Source organism: Frieseomelitta varia, unplaced genomic scaffold, assembly GCF_011392965.1.
Source record: "Frieseomelitta varia isolate USP_RPSP 00005682 unplaced genomic scaffold, Fvar_1.2 scaffold_931, whole genome shotgun sequence".
Lineage (NCBI taxonomy): Eukaryota > Metazoa > Arthropoda > Insecta > Hymenoptera > Apidae > Frieseomelitta > Frieseomelitta varia.
Window position 1 is genome coordinate 43635 of NW_025110736.1, and position 12810 is coordinate 56444.

Below are 12810 nucleotides of genomic sequence, written 5' to 3' on the forward strand. Positions count from 1 at the left end.
TTTTTTTGTCGACGAGAGGCGATACCAGAGTATCTGGAGCTTGAAAAACTGAGGGCTCGGTTCAGAGTTGCAACGCCTAGCATTGTGCAAGACGCACGTGACCATAGTAACACGTTCCACTAGGCAGCAGACACTTTTCTCGGTCCTCTGCGGCCAGAATCCGAAGTCTGGAGTGGCCTCGAAGAGGATCTAACCCAGACCTAACCCAGACCAAGCCGGAGAAACTTGAGACGACGGCGGATGGCGTGGTGGTGGCTGTGCTTGCAGCGGTGTGTTGGTGCCGTTGCAGGATCGATCTGATGGCCTAGTTACCAGGAGAGAGTGAGACACGGGCCAGCGAGAGGGAGAAGAGCCTAGGCAGACGCGTACGCTGGGTGGGGCGAAAGTCACCGCCTGGTTGCTGAAGAAGGGTTGCTAATTCAAACCTCGGCGCTCGTCTCACTCGTTTCTCATCTCAAATTTTTGGAAAAATTCTCCCATTGTTTGTTACTTTTTTTTTTTTTTTTTCAAGTTCTCGAGTTCTCGGTACGAAGATTCTTGGGGGATTGCGCAAAGTGTTGTCTGAGAGTTGAGAAAATTTAGCAAGGATATTCGAAATCGGTAAGAAGTTGGCGGAAGTTCGACGCGAGTCCCTAACAAGGTTTACCAAGCGCGCAGAAAGTCCCTAGCGAGGCCTCAAAGTGCATACAGAATTCTTAAGAGGGTTATGAAGTTTGCGTAAGTTTGTTGATCATAGAAAATTGGAAGATTCGAAACATCTAATTATATTATTGCTAGAATTAAGTGATATTCAAATTCTGCTACTCAGATGCTACTATATTACAGGCTGCTCAAATATAAAAAGTTCTATTTATAGATTTGCACAGATGTCGTACCATTCCAGAACTAATATTGCGCTGCCTGTAGCTGCCAAAGTTTTCATACACGAGTATGAAAATGACGAGTCCATTTTGTCGGAGCACGGCAAGGAACACATCTGGATCTGACCTGGATGCAAGATTCATCAACGATCATGCCCAACAGCCAGGCCAGTCAATTTTCCCCGCCGCATCCAGCAAAGAACTCGATGATCCTGACTATTGTTGACCCCGATTCAAGGTATCGGGGTCGTGATTATCGCGGCGAGACGCGATACCAGGCCTTTTCGTTCACGTTACGACAGCCATTATGTAATCGTTACGCTGGCTAGACGTTTAAAAGGGGGCCTCTGTTTATCTTCGGGTCGTGAGCTGCATGATTCGAGCTCCGTTCGAGTTAATTAAATGCCAGCCTCGTCGTGTTGCATCGTTTCCGTTTGATCCGATATACATATACAACTATGGGGATTTCGGCAACCTGGTCTGGAGAAGTTTGTATCAGTCTCGATATTAACTAGCGCGAAGACAAATGTTTTTGTTGAAAAACAAAAGTGTCGTTCAGGTTGCGTTGTTCAGGATCACTGTTTTGAAGAGTAATTCAAACGAATCGTCAATCGCAAACAAGTACGTGTTTCTAAAAGATTTTCCTTTCGACGATCCTCTTTGTTAATTTCAGATCAGAGTGGAGATGGTTAATAATCTCAGTTTAATCTATGACTGACTACCATTTTCCTATTTGATTCTGATGCCAAATAGCTTTTTCCGAGACAAGCGAGGCGCTCTCGAGCGATCGATAAGAATCGACATTGATCCAAATGAGCGGCTCGATGTTTGCACAATCCAAGCTGAACGTGTTCGCTGTCTGCTGACCCACAAGTAGGTCGCGACAGCCTCCATCAACACAAAGTTCACGGTCCACAGCAAGAAGAATACCTCTGCTACTACGACCTTTGTGACACGTTAGAAATTGTCCAAAAATTGTGTTCATTCACAACTGGCAAATTATTATCACGATAGATTGATATGTTTGAAAAAGTTTACTGGCTGATCCCAAATCCAAGAGACGAATTAGTAATATTTGTCAGTGATTAAAAGATCGACAATTGGTACAAATTTGGAAGATTGGTAGAAAAATTTCGTTTCCTCCAATTAGAATGATCATTAAAAAAAAACGAAGGAACGCGTTATCTGGAGAAAACGTCGGCGGGAACAGTGAACTATCTGGGAATGCGGCGAAAAATCTCAATTGAATGGGAAACAAGTTTTTAGAGAGAGGTCTGTTTTCCATTCGAGATCAAGTCCATCGCTATTCCACCTCAATTAAATCAGGAACGAGCGAACGTGAGAGAGCACGAGTTACTGAAAAAAATTCCTTTCGTACGTCGATTAACCGATTTTTCATCATTATTAATTATCCCGGGCGTCGGAATCCTCTTCATTATCGTTCAATGCATCTTCAAGTTATTCTTATGGAAATATGAAACATAAAATTGATTATTGAAGGGAAAGATCACGTTGATGAATTGCAATTATAACTTTTTTTTGCGCTAATTGTTAGTAACTTAATGGTATTATTCATGGAAATTGGTTTCACAGCAGCGAAAGAGTCGTACGTTGAAGAAACTCATTAAAATTGACTTGGTTGCTGAATCTGGCGTATGAATTAAATGTTGTTACTGGTTTGTCAATTGTCAGAAAAATTTAAACTTTTGGTTACAACTTGAGAATCACTTGAACTCTCAATTTGGATCGGAGAATTGTAATGGAACGAACGAATGTTGCATTTTTAAAGGAAACCACCAATTTAGATTCTTGATAAAAATTCAAATGTGGTGGGTCTGTTTCCACGAAATGAGCAGAGAAATTTTGACCAAATTTGGACTGAACATTTCGCTCATAGTGCTAAATAAATTGTGCGTACGGTTTTTCAATAAAACTTTTAGAAAAAAAAGTTAGACGACGAATGAGAAATAGCTCTGGAGCTGGTGATCATCAACATATACTTTATATAAATCTGTGCTGCTCACGCATAAAAATCTATCATTAATTTTACCAATTGCCCTAAAATATCAATAACAAAGTAAGAAGATGGCAGATACAGGACAGCAACTACACAGAAATTTTTCTAGACCACTGTCTTGTTTGCCAGAATATAAAAAAAAAAAAAAAATTGAAAGAACGAAGTAAGATGAGAAAAGATCGTGATTTCGTGGCGAGTAAGTCGCAGAAAGAAGTGGGGAGGAGAGGGGAAAGAGTTTAAGTAGAAACTGCTGAGCCACGTTCCTCCGGTAGATCGGTTAGAAGACTCGCAACACGCTCTGCTGACTCGGAATCTTTACTTTGTCTCTGGGCGAGTCTCTCGAACGAAGTCAGCCTGTAACACGGTTTCTCTTCAACGGAAGAGGGCCTCGATCGATGCTCCGTGAATGGAACCTGGCAAATGTTCCCAGCAAACTGCGTGCAATCCCTGGATCCTCTATTCTCATCCTCCACAATCCTCTCCTCTCTTTCTTGCTTTCTTTCTTCCCCCTCGTAAATCGATTCCAATAAAAAGATATTTAAAACAAAAATTGTTTTACTATGGATGTGTAACATTCAAGTTTCACTTTCAACATGTGAAAGATGAAGAAAACTAATCACTGTTTATTATGCCATTTCAGTTTTCGAGTTCAAAGCCTGAACCATATTTCATTGTCAATATTGACGATACAGACGAGTTCTTGAAACGAGCAGAGATCGACGATAAAAGGGACAAACCGAAGAAAAATAATACAGGCGTAAAAATTTCTCAAATAAGAGACTCTACGGCGTAATATGAGGGTTTAGATCAATAAAGAGCAGCCATTATTAGCGAGGTGGTTAGGTTAGGAATAATTTCCATGGATTTTCGCGTGGGAGAAAATGAGTGGAAGTAAATTTCCCGTGTAGAAAATCGACGAGGGCCGGCCATGGGAGCGTGGCCGCTCACTCGAGGCGAGAGGAAGGGGCCGAGGGATCGATTTCTCGGTTATTCCGTGGCTGCACGAGGGGTGCATGCGCGTTGCAACTAGGGCAGAGACGACGCCGACCACCACGCCATCGAACGATACGCGTCCGCATCGCAACGAAAACGCGAGTGGCGACGACGTGCGGACGAAAGAAAAGAAAAGGAAAGAAAAAAAGTCTCCGGGAATTACGAGAAATGAAAAAAATTGTCGAAAAATATGCAACAGAGAGAAATGTACGAGATATGCAGTTGCGTATCACGATTCTCAATTATAACGTTTGGCGGATGAAACAGATTTAATTAACGGGAACGATTTTTGACATAAGACATATAAGTCTTGGAAAAATAGAAATTCGAGAACATCTTTTCTTCGGTAAAGAAAATTCTTTTTAACTTAAGACAGAGTTAGAAATTTTTCTAGGATACTTTCAAAGTAACTGCTTTCTGCTTGTTGAAATGTAACAAATTTGATTGAAAAAAAATTCTATATCTCCATCCAATTCTATATCTCTGTCTCTCGAATTTATTTAATACCGCAAGCTGAGAATAGAATAACCGAAACTCTTTGACACAGAACATACTTAGGAAGGAAATGAAACAGAAATTCTGCGTGAACAAAGCAAACCTAGTAAGTAGTAACAGCGAGAGGAAGGAAGATCAACCGAAAAAGAAAGAAACACATCATTAAGATGAAAACCCGGTTGAAAAGGAAAACCGGATAGCGAACAAAAGACGCTGGCAAAGAAAGGAGAGATCAAAGGCTTACCAGGGTAGCAGAGTCAGTCAGAAAGAGGAAAAGAAGCAGTGAAAAAAGCCCCAGATCGAGTCAATGGGAGATAAAAACCAAAGTACAACACGTGGCTCAGCATCAAACACAAAGAAAGAAGAAGCGTGTAAAAATAAAAATGGAGACGGGACGGATGCTTGATAAAACAGAAGTTTGCGCATGAAAATATGAAATACGTTTCGATTTCGTGCATCCGCCGTAGCAGTGACTCGATGATTTAGCTTCAAAATGAAAAGCTACGCGGAAAAGTCGAGGCAAACCGAGAGCAAAAGTGAACTAATCCTCTCTCTCTCTCTCTCTCTCTCTATACTCTAGAGTCTGACGGTGTAATTTTCTAAAAATACTCGACACAGATTCACAGAGGGAATTAAAAAAAAAAAAAAAAAACGGCACGAAGAAATTGCAGTCGGAGAAGGAGAACACATGGATGCAGGGAGGGAAAGAAGGCGGTTGGAAGAATCGTGGACCGGGCAAAAAGCGCCGGGTGGAGGCGCTGCCAGCGTGAGGAGGAAGCGAGCAGACGGCGGGAAACGGAAGGAAGAACGGAGATAAACGGCCACTCTCTCTGTCAATGCACCACACACATGTCGACCTAGTTCATAGAACAAGGCTGAATGCCAAGTCACACGAACGCGTGACGTGACGGGGGAGAGGATTCCAAAGAAGGAAAGCGAGGGGGGGGATCTGCTCGGGATTGCTGCGTCCACCAGTTCGAGATAAGAACGAACACGCGAGATTCAACTGTCATTTTCTGTTATTGGTAACACGCACGACAGAATCGGACGTGCCGACCGGAAAATTCACGATCCGCCGATCCGGCAAGGTTATACAGGACGTTCCAAAAGAACGGATTTACTCGGTCTGTTCATTCGATGTGAATTTAGAAAATCACAGCAGCGCGGAGATTGGGATTTCTTGAGAATTTTAATTCACTCGTTTCGCGCATTTCGGCAATCTCAATTCTCGGAAGTTGCGACTTTATTTCATTTGCTCAGACTGTTTCAATTGCAACGAGGAGTGAGAGAGAGAGAGAAAGAAAGCGAATGCCAGTAAATTTCGCGGGAGATTTGAACGGGGCGTCGAAGATTCTGAAGCTATCTTGACCCGCGAGGAGTTTCGTTCTTCTATGAGCGACTCTATCGGGTCACGCGCTAATAATAGAGCCTTTGATATTAAAATAACTTGGTGACGCGACGTCATTGGTCCACTCGTAGATCACGGTCAAGGACACTCGTTGACACCCCACAGCAATTCTTTTCGCCCGGCATCCAACAATGCATCTCTGATCCACTCGTTCTAAAATCAATTTCTATCGATCATTGCGTTAACGCGTTAGGACGTTTCTAAATTCCTTAGTCGACTAATTTTCCTAACCTCGAAAAATCAAACTCGAGCCACCGTCGTCGACAAGAATCTACAGCTCGTCAATTTTCACTTTTCAATCCAAAATTGTAAATAAAAAAGACATTAAAAGTCACGACTCAACGACGAAGAATGAATTTCTCTCATCAGGTCGAATTAATAATGCGTATCTCGCGGTTTTCTTTCGATCGATACGGGACGTGCCACGAACGAGAAGCCCCTTGAACTTGAGGAAAAGGCCTTGAACCGCGATCGTCCAATTCGAAAGACGTCCGTAAATTCGGGAAATAGATTGCCGCGATCGATTCGACGAAACAAGTTTAGGAATCGATTCGTTCGCCAATCCGTATCGAATTTCTCGGCCGAAGGAACGCGGAGCGGTTGGCCAGCGAGTCGAGAACTGCAATTAGGCCCTCTCACCTCGAAATAGCGCGTGCATCATCCAGCTTCCGACGTGAAACGTGAACAACTACTCCCTCGAGTTTCTATTCCCCATGGAATCATTAAACTTACAGTACAATAACTGAAACAGCAATTCCACGCTGAAATAAAAATTTTAAACATTTCAGCGCGGATCTGATTTCGCGGAGAACGAGCGACGAGTTTGAATTTACCGCCAATTTACGAGCCAGATAACCTGACTCACACGTACGTGAAACGGAGAGCATAATCCTGGAAATGTCGGTGAGAAGGTTCGTTTGTCCAACGAAAAGCGAAATATTCCCGCGAAATTCATGATCCGCCGATTGCCAGCCACTTTCCACGGTTAAATAACGAGAATTAATTTATTATACGAAGAGCGAACGCATCGGATCTGTTCGCCCGCGGGATTGGTTACACGGCCGAAAATAGCGCGTGTTCGAAAAACATTCACAGTGGCTTTTCCTCGACGTTTCTTTTCGATCAATGACATGAAACATTTTGTAAATGCATCGCGAGAGGAAAGGAAAATAGTCTGCTAAATTTACCTGGGAGGCGTTCAGTCTCCTCTCCTTCTCTACTTTTCTTAATTTCACAGAAACGAATATAACTTTAGGTTGCGCGAAGAATTTCTTTTAATAATTAAGCACCGCAAAAATAATATTTTCGATCGATTATATCTACTCACTCGCAATATTGAAAAGACGGAAAATTTTGAATACTTGAATATTGAGACATCGAAGATTACATAAATTATCATAAAAAGAATATGCAGAGTGTATAATTTCATATATAAAATTACGGCGAGGCGTATAATTATCGTGGAAGATTGAGATGAACGTCGATAAACGTGCCTGAAATTACTCGTTAAGGTCAACATATCGGCGTACTGGTAAACGCTGTTTAAAGAACAACACGAACAAGTGCAATGCTACGCGCAGCTGCTCAAACAAGCCGCCGGTCTGCCTTCGAAACCATATGCAGTATGTGTGGAAAAAATTCGATGGCTATATTTGAAGCTGACTAACAATAAATCGAACTTAATGCCGATAATCATTTCGATGGTCGAGAATTTGTCTGTTGAGAAACTAGGATCATCGAAACGTCTGCTGAGAAAACTGGGATCATTGAAATTTACCGATTTTTAAAAATGACCGGAAATTAGGAAAGCAGCGAAGCAGTTAATTTACAGGACAGTTAAAAATATTTCTTTAAAAAGAAACACAAATAAACATTTCTCTAGTTTCTAGTAGAAATATTTCTCCATTTCCCTGGTAAAAGGATCTCGCTATTTTTCGGCTTGTCTAATCCCGTTACCGTGCCTCTCCGCGCAAATTTACTCGATGCGCAACGAATCGGATTTTCGCGTGAGCCACTCCAGTAAATTCTACACCGTGAGAAGATTTTCTAATAATTAAACCGTGCAACACACGTAACAGTTCCTCCTCCGCTTTGCCGAACTATTCCAGAGAACGTGCCTCGGGAACGTAGGGTTATTCGATACGTAATTGTCGTGCCTTCGCGAGGTGTTCTGGGGAACTTTCGTCTCGTATACGATACTCCAGCACGCGATACCAGTCACAGCGACTGAAATAGATTCCCCGTGAATGGCTGTTTAACGAATCGATCATCGTAAAAATGAAAGGCGAGATACTGTGTAACTGTTCCTGGCGGGATTGATTATTTTCGACCGGTTCACAGACAGGCAGAAGCCAAGGCCCGTTTCGTCGTAAGCTCCCCGTGAAATCGATAAATTGCGACCGCTCGCTCGCAAATTCGCTTCTTTAATGCGGCTTTGCTCTAACGAGCCTAATAACTCTGCCAGGCAGCATCGTCGACGGGAGTTTATAGTTCCCCGTAAAAACCTTAAAAACAGACGGGAAAGTTGCATTCTTAATATTGGCCAGCCTGTCACGGCCACCGTTTCGACCGCGGCTAGATTATCTGGTGAAAAATGGAGGGCAGCCCCCGGGGAAACCTTAATCTCGTCGTAAACTCTGACAGCGGGGAAATTAATTGGTATCAATTTCTTTTCTGAGAAAGTTTTCAGTAACAGCTAGCTGCACGTCAGTTTCGACCATAAAAATTCCATAAATGAGAGTCATTAACGGCACTGTAATACTCTGAGGAATAATTGTTCATCGACAAGCCGATATTCACAAGTATCACGAATAATTAACACAAATGCGAGTTGGCAATTAAGTTAAAAGTGGACTATCAGTTCTATCAATCGGGGATAATTGTTTTAAGCATGAAAAAAGAAAATTCCCCGGTTAAACGAAAAGTTAAAGCGTTTGAGAGGAGAAAACGAGTGGAGAGTCTTCGAGACAAAGAGAACAAACGGACGGGGCGAAGTTGTAGAAGGAGTACTTGCGAGCGAGTCGATCGACGAAAATTGATTCATTAGCGTTGAACAAAGGCACGAACGTGGCTGTTTAATCTGAACGAAATTGTGTCGAAGTGGCGCAGGCGAGGTCAAGAGCCACGGATACGTTCACCAGGACCTCCCGCGGCGAACGTATCCTCCGCCTCCTCCGCTTTATCGCTTCTTTCTCTTCTCGAACTCGTTCCACCAATCTTTCGATCATTTTCTTCCTTTTTTTTTTCTTTTCTTTTTTTTTTTTACATGGTTGCACATGACCGGACACACAACCGACCGTTTGTGTATACTTTCGAGCACGTTGCTCGCCCCGGTATTTTTGCTCGGGCTCACGGAGAAATCGCAACCGGTTTCGTCTCGAGATTATTCGCCTAACTTCTGTTTTCTGTCGGACCGTTGACAGAAGAAGATACGAATTTATTGAGAAATTAGGATCTAGGGTGAGTAGCTGCAGATTTTTCACCAGATATTATTCCCTAGGAGAAGCACAGGCTCGTAGAATAGAGATTACAACTGACTTTTCTAACCATTTTCTTACACTTTTGTTATCTTTGGAAACTCTGAGCCTTGGATTATTTTTAACTGCAGTTATTTTTAAACTACTACCATTAAAGATAAAATTCCCCAAACTCCGTGAATCCTAAATACTAATGCCAAACTCTTGTTGTCCCTCCGGAAGTCTCACTCGCGGAATCACGTCGTCAATCGGCAAGGATCGCGGCAATTAAGATTGAAGAAATGCATGCAGAAAAAGCGAGGATCCAACGAGAAGAATCAGCATAAAGTGTTGGCGGGTGAGAAGGGAGCGGGTTGACTGAGAGGCAAAAAGGATCTGGGTCCTTTCGGCTCTCTCGCCGAGGCAAACAGAGGCGCGCCACGGTTTTGATCCCGTAGGAATGTCGTCGGCCGTGAGAGAAACGAGAATCAGCCGAGACAGATAAGAAAAATCAGCGAGAAACGCGCCGGCGTAGCAAAATCTGGCCTCCATGGCGAAAGTGAGGAGAGAGAGAGAGAGAGAGAGAGAGAGAGAAGCCTTCGTAATCGGCCTTGAACCCAGCCAGGATCGCTGATCTCAGCCGTGAATGTAGATCCTGATAAAAGCACGTGGGCGTTCGTTCGTGAAAAACGAGCAGGACGAGGCGTCACGCGGCTTCTCGGATAGCCAGCGTGGTTCTGGGAATCCCGAACCTGTATTCTGGTCGAATAGCATCAGCAGCGCCCTTTTCGTAGCGCGACGACACGGCCCGTAGCGTTGGAACGATCGAATGTTTTCGTCTGTTCAAGTGGAACGTTGTTTGGGATGGGACGTTGAAGCGTGAATGGGGCTTAATGCACGGAAAGAGCGATTCTCATGTTAAAATGGCTGGTGTGCTTTCGGGCTTTGTGGCGGAAGATGCAAATGACAATTCGTTGACGATCGTAGAATAAATAAACGCCAAGTGTGAAAAGGGCTTGACGCGCGAAAAGAATTGTTCTCTCGTTGAAATTCCTGTCGGTCTTATTTCGAAGTTTCTCCGAAAGAAATGATCGTCGAGTTTCTAGAATACAGAAGATGTCAAGTGTGACAGGGGCTTAATACGTGAAAAGAACTGCATTCTCCTCGGTTCTGTTTTTGAACTTTCGCAGCAGAAAATGCAAACGAGAAGTTGCTTAAAAAAAAAAAACGTCCTGACCATGATTGTCCATTGCTGTTCAAAAAGTTCTTCCTCCCCGGAAAAAGGAGGAACTCTTCAAATTACGAGAATAAAAAATACAATTTACTCACTACCAAAATAGACACGAAATGGCGTGGCACGCACAATGGGATTTGGCTCACCTGTAACGCAAAAAAGAAAGACACGAATTATCAAATATTCTTCATAATTCTAAATTATTTCTCATCGCGTTAAACTAAGATCACCAAAATGTTTAAAAAACGACTCTCGAGAATCTCCTCTCAGCCCCCCTCAGTACAGATACACGTATGTACAAACTGAACACAACATAAAAAAAGTAACCATGAGAATTCAATGGAATGGAAGGCGCGCGCAATCGCGATTGAAAAATGGCAGTGGTGCTCTGATTTCTGGCACGGTTGCGTTATCAGTGCGTCCCGACGGCTGGCGTCCTCGACGCTCTCCCCCCTCGCCTTTCCTCCAGGCCGTCTGTGACGTAGCTTTTCTCCTTGGTTCTCACCGATGTCGTCCAACAATGCATTCTCGTCTGCTCGGATATAACCTCGCCATTGTCCCCTTGGACAGTTTCAGACATGCTGGAACGAGAGAGGATGGCGGTGGGAATGGGGGGGGGGAGGGGGGAGGCTGCCACGATATCCCGATGAGATACAGAGAGTGTCTGCCTTGACTCGGCACCGAGCATAATGCGGACATTCAGACACGTCGTGGAACAACAAGTAATAGGCCCTTGCTCGTCTGACTTTTTGCGGTCCCCGTCTTTTCCCCCTACGACCAACGATATATTCGGCGCCTTCAGAGAATCTGTGGGAGCAACAGTGCATCCTTAGGTTTCCCAACTTAAATCAGCAGTTCGAGGGGGGGAGGAGAGGGGGGGGGGGAATCAGCAGAACGCGAGGAATGTGAAATCTTGAAAGTATCGTCGCGATTTGCATTCGATGGCGACAGATGTTTTTCGTGAAAGAGAGATTGCGGTGGTTGGCATTTCCCAAATTAATTTCCGTGCAATAGTTTGTGATTTGGTTTTTGGTTCGATGACTGGCTGCAACAAGTGGTTATATCGATGCAGATACATTATCGTGGGGGATCAGATATGGATATTTGGGTTACAGGCTGATGTTGGAGAATAGTGGGATTTTTATACGAATGATTATTCCTTTTCTAGTTATAACGCATTCGTTACAGACAACGATGAAAAATTCTTTCTTCTCCGTGGCATAATTCGATTGTTTAACCGCGACTAGAATTTACAGATTATTCTGTAGTTATCAAAGCAATCTCTCCTTTTTGTTCGAACTAATTACTTCACTCTCCAATGATTATTTTCAAAATTCGATGCCCTTTATCCCAATTAGTTTCTTAAATTACCAAAAATATCCGCGTACTCGACAATTCGATTAATTTATAGAGGCTCGCCCCTGAATATTCTATATTTGACCGGCTCTCGGTTGAAATTCTATCTATCTTTAATTATTCCATGGTTGAATGCTCTATGATGTGATTAATCTACGCTGGAAGAGTCAGCGTCCTGAATGCATCGCGACTCGATATCCTATCCTCGAATAATCTACAATTTCATTAATCCCTAATCCACAATTCTATTTTGTTTTCGAAATGAAATTTCGCACATGTTACGAAATGAAATTTTCTCCATATTACGGGTCGCGTACGTATTTGTTTACCTCCACCCACCAACAATTGTGTAATCTACTGTTGCCAAAACCACCTCTGTCGAGAGTCACGACGGCTTCTCGTCTGTCTCACGACTCACGTGAAATACAACGAAAATATTTGGTCCAGCTCGGCGGTAAGGAAAGAACTCGCGAAGAGAAATTTGACCGAGCCTCGTTGTCCCGCCACCGCGTGGCGTTGTCTCTGACACATCTAAATTATGCATTGTTTGTCAAGCGGAATTGGTCAATTCGTTTCTGGAGATCGTTGTATTTTGAGCTACCAGTCGGTGATGAATCTCATGGCCTGTGTTTTATGGATTTTTCAAGGCAACTTGATGACTCGCAGTCAACCTTAAATTTCCTACTCTCATCTGTCGCGATATTTATCCCGTTCGGAGCGAAGCTCACGCGTTTAAGAGGGAAATTGAATTTCACTTGTTTTAAGCCTTTTTAAGAAGCTTTCTTTTAAGAAGAATTACTTTTCAGCCAAGACCATGTAACCATAAATTGATCCATGTATATATATATATATATATATTTTTTTTTTTTTCATCGTGCAACGTTCGGTCATAGAGTACACAAATAATTCAGATCATCAAGTAGTTTAGCATTGAATCGTGAGAAGAGTTTAAAAAATTAAAAGAAAGAACTGAAGAAACTATTTAAAAAAAA

At 42.9% G+C, this 12810-nt stretch overlaps 1 protein-coding gene across 1 annotated transcript in view; it reads right to left on the minus strand.

Annotated features, from left to right (window-relative positions):
- The window catches only part of LOC122537793 (ecdysone receptor-like), an 18598-nt gene extending 8025 nt beyond the window's left edge, over positions 1–10573 (minus strand). The window contains exon 1 of the mRNA XM_043671364.1: positions 10558–10573. The gene's annotated coding sequence lies outside the window, so the exon portion shown is untranslated. The remainder of the gene's footprint in view (positions 1–10557) is intronic.
- Positions 10574–12810: the final 2237 nt, after the last annotated feature.